Below are 14,302 nucleotides of genomic sequence, written 5' to 3'. Positions count from 1 at the left end.
GACAGATGACAGATGACAGATGACATGTGACAGATGACAGATGACAGATGACAGAGGACAGATGACAGATGACAGATGACAGATGACAGATGACAGATGACAGATGACAGATGACAGATGACAAATGACAGATGACAGATGACAGATGACATATGACAGATGACAGATGACATATGACAGATGACAGATGACAGATGACAGATGACAGATGACAGATGACAGATGACAGATGACGGATGACAGATGACAGATGACAGATGACAGATGACAGATGACAGATATCATATGACAGATGACAGATGACAGATGAGAGATGACAAATGACAGATGACACATGACAGATGACACATGTCCTATGACAGATGTCATATGACAGATGACAGATGACAGATGAGAGATGACAAATGACAGATGACAGATGACAGATGACAGACGACAAATGACAGTTGACAGATGACAGACAACAGACGACAGATGACAGATGACAGATGACAGATGACAGATGACAGATGACAGATGACAGATGACAGATGACAGATGACAGATGACAGATGACAGATGACAGATGACAGATGACAGATCACAGATGACAGATGACAGATGACAGATGACAGATGACAGATGACAGATGACAGATGACAGATGACAGATGACAGATGACGGATGACAGATGACAGATGACAGATGACAGATGACAGATGACAGATGACAGATGACAGATGACAGATGACAGATGACAGATGACAGGTGACAGGTGACAGGTGACATATGACAGATGACAGATGACATGTGACAGATGACAGATGACAGATGACAGATGACAGATGACTGATGACAGATGACAGATGACAGATGACAGATGACAGATGACAGATGACAGATGACAGATGACAGATGACAGATGACAGATGACAGATGACAGATGACAGATGACAGATGACAGATGACATATGACAGATGACAGATGACATATGACAGATGACAGATGACAGATGACAGATGACAGATGACAGATGACAGATGACAGATGACAGATGACAGATGACAGATGACAGATGACAGATGACAGATGACAGATGACAGATGACAGATGACAGATGACAGATGACAGATGACAGATGACAGATGACAGATGACAGATGACAGATGACAGATGACAGATGACAGATGACAGATGCCAGATGACAGATGAGAGATGACAGATGACAGATGACAGATGACACATGACAGATGACAAATGACAGATGACAGATGACAGATGACAGATGACAGATGACAGATGACAGATGACAGATGACAGATGACAGATGACAGATGACAGATGACAGATGACAGATGACAGATGACAGATGACAGATGACAGATGACAGATGACGGATGACACATGACAGATGACAGATGACACATGACAGATGACAAATGACAGATGACAGATGACAGATGACAGATGACAGATGACAGATGACAGATGACAGATGACAGATGACAGATGACAGATGACAGATGACAGATGACAGATGACAGATGACAGATGACAGATGACAGATGACAGATGACAGATGACAGATGACACATGACAGATGACAGATGACAGATGACAGATGACAGATGACAGATGACAGATGACAGATGACAGATGACAGATGACAGATGACAGATGACAGATGACAGATGACAGATGACAGATGACAGATGACAGATGACAGATGACAGATGACAGATGACAGATGACGGATGACACATGATAGATGACAGATGACAGATGACAGATGACGGATGACACATGACAGATGACAGATGACAGATGACACATGACAGATGACAAATGACAGATGACAGATGACAGATGACAGATGACAGATGACAGATGACAGATGACAGATGACAGATGACAGATGACAGATGACAGATGACAGATGACAGATGACAGATGACAGATGACAGATGACAGATGACGGATGACACATGACAGATGACAGATGACAGATGACACATGACAGATGACAAATGACAGATGACAGATGACAGATGACAGATGACAGATGACAGATGACAGATGACAGATGACAGATGACAGATGACAGATGCCAGATGACAGATGACAGATGACAGATGACAGATGACAGATGACAGATGACAGATGACAGATGACAGATGACAGATGACAGATGACAGATGACAGATGACATATGACATATGACAGATGACATATGACAGATGACATATGACAGATGACAGATGACAGATGACAGATGATAAATGACAAATGACAGATGATAGATGACAGGTGACAGGTGACATATGACAGGTGACAGGTGACAGATGACAGATGACAGGTGACAAATGACAAATGACAGATGACATATGACAGATGACAGATGACAAATGACAGATGACAGATGACAGATGACAGATGACAGATGACAGATGACAGATGACATATGACAGATGACAGATGACAGATGACAAATGACAGATGACAGATGACAGATGACAGATGACAGATGACAGATGACAGATGACAGATGACAGATGACAGATGACAGATGACAGATGACAGATGACAGATGACAGATGACAGATGACAGATGACAGATGACAGATGACAGATGACAGATGACAGATGACAGATGACAGATGACACATGACAGATGACAAATGACAGATGACAGATGACAAATGACAGATGACAGATGACAGATGACAGATGACAGATGACAGATGACAGATGACAGATGACAGATGACAGAAGACAGATGACAGACGACAGATGACAGATGACAGATGACAGATGACAGATGACAGATGACAGATGACAGATGACAGATGACAGATGACGGATGACACATGACAGATGACAGATGACAGATGACAGATGACAGATGACAGATGACAGATGACAGGTGACAGGTGACAGGTGACATATGACAGATGACAGATGACATGTGACAGATGACAGATGACAGATGACAGATGACAGATGACTGATGACAGATGACAGATGACAGATGACAGATGACAGATGACAGATGACAGATGACAGATGACAGATGACAGATGACAGATGACAGATGACAGATGACAGATGACAGATGACAGATGACATATGACAGATGACAGATGACATATGACAGATGACAGATGACAGATGACAGATGACAGATGACAGATGACAGATGACAGATGACAGATGACAGATGACAGATGACAGATGACAGATGACAGATGACAGATGACAGATGACAGATGACAGATGACAGATGACAGATGACAGATGACAGATGACAGATGACAGATGACAGATGACAGATGACAGATGACAGATGCCAGATGACAGATGAGAGATGACAGATGACAGATGACAGATGACACATGACAGATGACAAATGACAGATGACAGATGACAGATGACAGATGACAGATGACAGATGACAGATGACAGATGACAGATGACAGATGACAGATGACAGATGACAGATGACAGATGACAGATGACAGATGACAGATGACAGATGACAGATGACGGATGACACATGACAGATGACAGATGACACATGACAGATGACAAATGACAGATGACAGATGACAGATGACAGATGACAGATGACAGATGACAGATGACAGATGACAGATGACAGATGACAGATGACAGATGACAGATGACAGATGACAGATGACAGATGACAGATGACAGATGACAGATGACAGATGACAGATGACACATGACAGATGACAGATGACAGATGACAGATGACAGATGACAGATGACAGATGACAGATGACAGATGACAGATGACAGATGACAGATGACAGATGACAGATGACAGATGACAGATGACAGATGACAGATGACAGATGACAGATGACAGATGACGGATGACACATGATAGATGACAGATGACAGATGACAGATGACGGATGACACATGACAGATGACAGATGACAGATGACACATGACAGATGACAAATGACAGATGACAGATGACAGATGACAGATGACAGATGACAGATGACAGATGACAGATGACAGATGACAGATGACAGATGACAGATGACAGATGACAGATGACAGATGACAGATGACAGATGACAGATGACGGATGACACATGACAGATGACAGATGACAGATGACACATGACAGATGACAAATGACAGATGACAGATGACAGATGACAGATGACAGATGACAGATGACAGATGACAGATGACAGATGACAGATGACAGATGCCAGATGACAGATGACAGATGACAGATGACAGATGACAGATGACAGATGACAGATGACAGATGACAGATGACAGATGACAGATGACAGATGACAGATGACAGATGACATATGACATATGACAGATGACATATGACAGATGACATATGACAGATGACAGATGACAGATGACAGATGACAGATGACAGATGACAGATGACAGATGACAGATGACACATGACAGATGACAAATGACAGATGACAGATGACAAATGACAGATGACAGATGACAGATGACAGATGACAGATGACAGATGATAAATGACAAATGACAGATGATAGATGACAGGTGACAGGTGACAAATGACAGATGACATATGACAGATGACAGATGACAGATGACATATGACAGATGACAGATGACAGATGACAAATGACAGATGACAGATGACAGATGACAGATGACAGATGACAGATGACAGATGACAGATGACAGATGACAGATGACAGATGACAGATGACAGATGACAGATGACAGATGACAGATGACAGATGACAGATGACAGATGACAGATGACAGATGACAGATGACAGATGACAGATGACAGATGACACATGACAGATGACAAATGACAGATGACAGATGACAAATGACAAATGACAGATGACAGATGACAGATGACAGATGACAGATGACAGATGACAGATGACAGATGACAGAAGACAGATGACAGACGACAGATGACAGATGACAGATGACAGATGACAGATGACAGATGACAGATGACAGATGACAGATGACGGATGACACATGACAGATGACAGATGACAGATGACAGATGACAGATGACAGATGACAGGTGACAGGTGACAGGTGACATATGACAGATGACAGATGACATGTGACAGATGACAGATGACAGATGACAGATGACAGATGACTGATGACAGATGACAGATGACAGATGACAGATGACAGATGACAGATGACAGATGACAGATGACAGATGACAGATGACAGATGACAGATGACAGATGACAGATGACAGATGACAGATGACATATGACAGATGACAGATGACATATGACAGATGACAGATGACAGATGACAGATGACAGATGACAGATGACAGATGACAGATGACAGATGACAGATGACAGATGACAGATGACAGATGACAGATGACAGATGACAGATGACAGATGACAGATGACAGATGACAGATGACAGATGACAGATGACAGATGACAGATGACAGATGACAGATGACAGATGACAGATGCCAGATGACAGATGAGAGATGACAGATGACAGATGACAGATGACACATGACAGATGACAAATGACAGATGACAGATGACAGATGACAGATGACAGATGACAGATGACAGATGACAGATGACAGATGACAGATGACAGATGACAGATGACAGATGACAGATGACAGATGACAGATGACAGATGACAGATGACAGATGACGGATGACACATGACAGATGACAGATGACACATGACAGATGACAAATGACAGATGACAGATGACAGATGACAGATGACAGATGACAGATGACAGATGACAGATGACAGATGACAGATGACAGATGACAGATGACAGATGACAGATGACAGATGACAGATGACAGATGACAGATGACAGATGACAGATGACAGATGACACATGACAGATGACAGATGACAGATGACAGATGACAGATGACAGATGACAGATGACAGATGACAGATGACAGATGACAGATGACAGATGACAGATGACAGATGACAGATGACAGATGACAGATGACAGATGACAGATGACAGATGACAGATGACGGATGACACATGATAGATGACAGATGACAGATGACAGATGACGGATGACACATGACAGATGACAGATGACAGATGACACATGACAGATGACAAATGACAGATGACAGATGACAGATGACAGATGACAGATGACAGATGACAGATGACAGATGACAGATGACAGATGACAGATGACAGATGACAGATGACAGATGACAGATGACAGATGACAGATGACAGATGACGGATGACACATGACAGATGACAGATGACAGATGACACATGACAGATGACAAATGACAGATGACAGATGACAGATGACAGATGACAGATGACAGATGACAGATGACAGATGACAGATGACAGATGACAGATGCCAGATGACAGATGACAGATGACAGATGACAGATGACAGATGACAGATGACAGATGACAGATGACAGATGACAGATGACAGATGACAGATGACAGATGACAGATGACAGATGACAGATGACAGATGACAGATGACATATGACATATGACAGATGACATATGACAGATGACATATGACAGATGACAGATGACAGATGACAGATGATAAATGACAAATGACAGATGATAGATGACAGGTGACAGGTGACATATGACAGGTGACAGGTGACAGATGACAGATGACAGGTGACAAATGACAAATGACAGATGACATATGACAGATGACAGATGACAAATGACAGATGACAGATGACAGATGACAGATGACAGATGACAGATGACAGATGACATATGACAGATGACAGATGACAGATGACAAATGACAGATGACAGATGACAGATGACAGATGACAGATGACAGATGACAGATGACAGATGACAGATGACAGATGACAGATGACAGATGACAGATGACAGATGACAGATGACAGATGACAGATGACAGATGACAGATGACAGATGACAGATGACAGATGACAGATGACAGATGACAGATGACACATGACAGATGACAAATGACAGATGACAGATGACAAATGACAGATGACAGATGACAGATGACAGATGACAGATGACAGATGACAGATGACAGATGACAGATGACAGAAGACAGATGACAGACGACAGATGACAGATGACAGATGACAGATGACAGATGACAGATGACAGATGACAGATGACAGATGACAGATGACGGATGACACATGACAGATGACAGATGACAGATGACAGATGACGGATGACACATGACAGATGACAGATGACACATGACAGATGACAAATGACAGATGACATATGACAGATGACAGATGACAGATGACAGATGACAGATGACAGATGACAGATGACAGATGACAGATGACGGATGACACATGACAGATGACAGATGACAGATGACACATGACAGATGACAAATGACAGATGACAGATGACAGATGACAGATGACAGATGACAGATGACAGATGACAGATGACAGATGACAGATGACAGATGACGGATGACACATGACAGATGACAGATGACAGATGACAGATGACAGATGACAGATGACAGATGACAGATGACAGAAGACAGATAACAGATGACAGATGACAGATGACAGATGACATATGACAGATGACAGATGACAGATGACAAATGACAGATGACAGATGACAGATGACAGGTGACAGGTGACATATGACAGGTGACAGGTGACAGATGACAGATGACAGGTGACAAATGACAAATGACAGATGACATATGACAGATGACAGATGACAAATGACAGATGACAGATGACAGATGACATATGACAGATGACAGATGACAGATGACAAATGACAGATGACAGATGACAGATGACAGATGACAGATGACAGATGACAGATGACAGATGACAGATGACAGATGACAGATGACAGATGACAGATGACAGATGACAGATGACAGATGACAGATGACAGATGACAGATGACAGATGACGGATGACACATGACAGATGACAGATGACAGATGACAGATGACAGATGACAGATGACAGATGACAGAAGACAGATAACAGATGACAGATGACAGATGACAGATGACAGATGACAGATGACAGATGACAGATGACACATGACAGATGACAAATGACAGATGACAGATGACAGATGACAGATGACAGATGACAGATGACAGATGACAGATGACAGACGACAGATGACAGATGACAGATGACAGATGACAGATGACAGATGACGGATGACACATGACAGATGACAGATGACAGATGACAGATGACAGATGACAGATGACAGATGACAGAAGACAGATAACAGATGACAGATGACAGATGACAGATGACAGATGACAGATGACAGATGACAGATGACAAATGACAGATGACAGATGACAGATGACAGATGACAGATGACAGATGACAGATGACAGATGACAGATGACAGATGACAGACGACAGATGACAGATGACAGATGACAGATGACAGATGACAGATGACAGATGACAGATGACAGATGACAGATGACAGATGACAGATGACGGATGACACATGACAGATGACAGATGACAGATGACACATGACAGATGACAAATGACAGATGACAGATGACAGATGACAGATGACAGATGACAGATGACAGATGACAGATGACAGATGACGGATGACACATGACAGATGACAGATGACAGATGACACATGACAGATGACAAATGACAGATGACAGATGACAGATGACAGATGACAGATGACAGATGACAGATGACAGATGACAGATGACAGATGACAGATGACAGATGACAGATGACAGATGACAGATGACAGATGACAGATGACAGATGACGGATGACACATGACAGATGACAGATGACACATGACAGATGACAAATGACAGATGACAGATGACAGATGACAGATGACAGATGACAGATGACAGATGACAGATGACAGATGACAGATGACAGATGACAGATGACAGATGACAGATGACAGATGACAGATGACAGATGACAGATGACAGATGACAGATGACAGATGACAGATGACAGATGACAGATGACAGATGCCAGATGACAGATGACAGATGACAGATGACAGATGACAGATGACAGATGACAGATGACAGATGACAGATGACAGATGACAGATGACAGATGACAGATGACGGATGACACATGACAGATGACAGATGACACATGACAGATGACAAATGACAGATGACAGATGACAGATGACAGATGACAGATGACAGATGACAGATGACAGATGACAGATGACAGATGACAGATGACAGATGACAGATGACAGATGACAGATGACAGATGACAGATGACAGATGACAGATGACAGATGACACATGACAGATGACAGATGACAGATGACAGATGACAGATGACAGATGACAGATGACAGATGACAGATGACAGATGACAGATGACAGATGACAGATGACAGATGACAGATGACAGATGACAGATGACGGATGACACATGATAGATGACAGATGACAGATGACAGATGACGGATGACACATGACAGATGACAGATGACAGATGACACATGACAGATGACAAATGACAGATGACAGATGACAGATGACAGATGACAGATGACAGATGACAGATGACAGATGACAGATGACAGATGACAGATGACAGATGACAGATGACAGATGACAGATGACAGATGACAGATGACAGATGACGGATGACACATGACAGATGACAGATGACAGATGACACATGACAGATGACAAATGACAGATGACAGATGACAGATGACAGATGACAGATGACAGATGACAGATGACAGATGACAGATGACAGATGACAGATGCCAGATGACAGATGACAGATGACAGATGACAGATGACAGATGACAGATGACAGATGACAGATGACAGATGACAGATGACAGATGACAGATGACAGATGACAGATGACATATGACATATGACAGATGACATATGACAGATGACATATGACAGATGACAGATGACAGATGACAGATGATAAATGACAAATGACAGATGATAGATGACAGGTGACAGGTGACATATGACAGGTGACAGGTGACAGATGACAGATGACAGGTGACAAATGACAAATGACAGATGACATATGACAGATGACAGATGACAAATGACAGATGACAGATGACAGATGACAGATGACAGATGACAGATGACAGATGACATATGACAGATGACAGATGACAGATGACAAATGACAGATGACAGATGACAGATGACAGATGACAGATGACAGATGACAGATGACAGATGACAGATGACAGATGACAGATGACAGATGACAGATGACAGATGACAGATGACAGATGACAGATGACAGATGACAGATGACAGATGACAGATGACAGATGACAGATGACAGATGACACATGACAGATGACAAATGACAGATGACAGATGACAAATGACAGATGACAGATGACAGATGACAGATGACAGATGACAGATGACAGATGACAGATGACAGATGACAGAAGACAGATGACAGACGACAGATGACAGATGACAGATGACAGATGACAGATGACAGATGACAGATGACAGATGACAGATGACAGATGACGGATGACACATGACAGATGACAGATGACAGATGACAGATGACGGATGACACATGACAGATGACAGATGACACATGACAGATGACAAATGACAGATGACATATGACAGATGACAGATGACAGATGACAGATGACAGATGACAGATGACAGATGACAGATGACAGATGACGGATGACACATGACAGATGACAGATGACAGATGACACATGACAGATGACAAATGACAGATGACAGATGACAGATGACAGATGACAGATGACAGATGACAGATGACAGATGACAGATGACAGATGACGGATGACACATGACAGATGACAGATGACAGATGACAGATGACAGATGACAGATGACAGATGACAGATGACAGAAGACAGATAACAGATGACAGATGACAGATGACAGATGACATATGACAGATGACAGATGACAGATGACAAATGACAGATGACAGATGACAGATGACAGGTGACAGGTGACATATGACAGGTGACAGGTGACAGATGACAGATGACAGGTGACAAATGACAAATGACAGATGACATATGACAGATGACAGATGACAAATGACAGATGACAGATGACAGATGACATATGACAGATGACAGATGACAGATGACAAATGACAGATGACAGATGACAGATGACAGATGACAGATGACAGATGACAGATGACAGATGACAGATGACAGATGACAGATGACAGATGACAGATGACAGATGACAGATGACAGATGACAGATGACAGATGACAGATGACAGATGACGGATGACACATGACAGATGACAGATGACAGATGACAGATGACAGATGACAGATGACAGATGACAGAAGACAGATAACAGATGACAGATGACAGATGACAGATGACAGATGACAGATGACAGATGACAGATGACACATGACAGATGACAAATGACAGATGACAGATGACAGATGACAGATGACAGATGACAGATGACAGATGACAGATGACAGACGACAGATGACAGATGACAGATGACAGATGACAGATGACAGATGACGGATGACACATGACAGATGACAGATGACAGATGACAGATGACAGATGACAGATGACAGATGACAGAAGACAGATAACAGATGACAGATGACAGATGACAGATGACAGATGACAGATGACAGATGACAGATGACAAATGACAGATGACAGATGACAGATGACAGATGACAGATGACAGATGACAGATGACAGATGACAGATGACAGATGACAGACGACAGATGACAGATGACAGATGACAGATGACAGATGACAGATGACAGATGACAGATGACAGATGACAGATGACAGATGACAGATGACGGATGACACATGACAGATGACAGATGACAGATGACACATGACAGATGACAAATGACAGATGACAGATGACAGATGACAGATGACAGATGACAGATGACAGATGACAGATGACAGATGACGGATGACACATGACAGATGACAGATGACAGATGACACATGACAGATGACAAATGACAGATGACAGATGACAGATGACAGATGACAGATGACAGATGACAGATGACAGATGACAGATGACAGATGACAGATGACAGATGACAGATGACAGATGACAGATGACAGATGACAGATGACAGATGACGGATGACACATGACAGATGACAGATGACACATGACAGATGACAAATGACAGATGACAGATGACAGATGACAGATGACAGATGACAGATGACAGATGACAGATGACAGATGACAGATGACAGATGACAGATGACAGATGACAGATGACAGATGACAGATGACAGATGACAGATGACAGATGACAGATGACAGATGACAGATGACAGATGACAGATGACAGATGCCAGATGACAGATGACAGATGACAGATGACAGATGACAGATGACAGATGACAGATGACAGATGACAGATGACAGATGACAGATGACAGATGACAGATGACAGATGACGGATGACAGATGACAGATGACAGATGACAGATGACAGATGACAGATGACAGATGACAAATGACAAATGACAGATGACAGATGACAGATGACAGATGACAGATGACAGATGACAGATGACAGATGACAGATGACAGATGACAGATGACAGATGTCATATGACAGATGACAGATGACAGATGAGAGATGACAAATGACAGATGACACATGACAGATGACACATGTCCTATGACAGATGTCATATGACAGATGACAGATGACAGATGAGAGATGACAAATGACAGATGACAGATGACAGATGACAGATGACAGACGACAAATGACAGTTGACAGATGACAGACAACAGACGACAGATGACAGATAACAGATGACAGATGACAGATGACAGATGTAAGATGTCAGATGACAGATGACAGATGACAGATGACATGTGACAGATGACAGATGACAGATGACAGATGACAGATGACAGATGACAGATGACAGATGACAGATGACAGATGACATATGACAGATGACAGATGATAGATGACAGGTCACAGGTGACATATGACAGATGACGGATGACAGATGACAGATGACAGATGACAGATGACAGATGACAAATGACAAATGACAGATGACAAATGACAGATGACAGATGACAGATGACAGATGACAGATGACAGATGACAGATGACAGATGACAGATGACAGATGACAGATGTCATATGACAGATGACAGATGACAGATGAGAGATGACAAATGACAGATGACACATGACAGATGACACATGTCCTATGACAGATGTCATATGACAGATGACAGATGACAGATGAGAGATGACAAATGACAGATGACAGATGACAGATGACAGACGACAAATGACAGTTGACAGATGACAGACAACAGATGACAGATGACAGATGACAGATGTCATATGACAGATGACAGATGACAGATGAGAGATGACAAATGACAGATGACACATGACAGATGACACATGTCCTATGACAGATGACATGTGACAGATGACAGATAACAGATGACAGATGACAGATGACAGATGACAGATGACATATGACAGATGACAGATGATAGATGACAGGTGACAGGTGACATATGACAGATGACAGATGACAGATGACATGTGACAGATGACAGATGACAGATGACAGAGGACAGATGACAGATGACAGATGACAGATGACAGATGACAGATGACAGATGACAGATGACAAATGACAAATGACAGATGACAGATGACAGATGACATATGACAGATGACAGATGACATATGACAGATGACAGATGACAGATGACAGATGACAGATGACAGATGACAGATGACAGATGACGGATGACAGATGACAGATGACAGATGACAGATGACAGATATCATATGACAGATGACAGATGACAGATGAGAGATGACAAATGACAGATGACACATGACAGATGACACATGTCCTATGACAGATGTCATATGACAGATGACAGATGACAGATGAGAGATGACAAATGACAGATGACAGATGACAGATGACAGACGACAAATGACAGTTGACAGATGACAGACAACAGACGACAGATGACAGATGACAGATGACAGATGACAGATGACAGATGACAGATGACAGATGACAGATGACAGATGACAGATGACAGATGACAGATGACAGATGACAGATGACAGATCACAGATGACAGATCACAGATGACAGATCACAGATGACAGATGACAGATGACAGATGACAGATGACAGATGACAGATGACGGATGACAGATGACAGATGACAGATG

Source organism: Condylostylus longicornis, unplaced genomic scaffold (assembly GCF_029603195.1).
Source record: "Condylostylus longicornis isolate FDR11 unplaced genomic scaffold, ASM2960319v2 ptg000073l, whole genome shotgun sequence".
NCBI lineage: Eukaryota > Metazoa > Arthropoda > Insecta > Diptera > Dolichopodidae > Condylostylus > Condylostylus longicornis.
Note: the sequence above shows the minus strand (reverse complement) of the source record.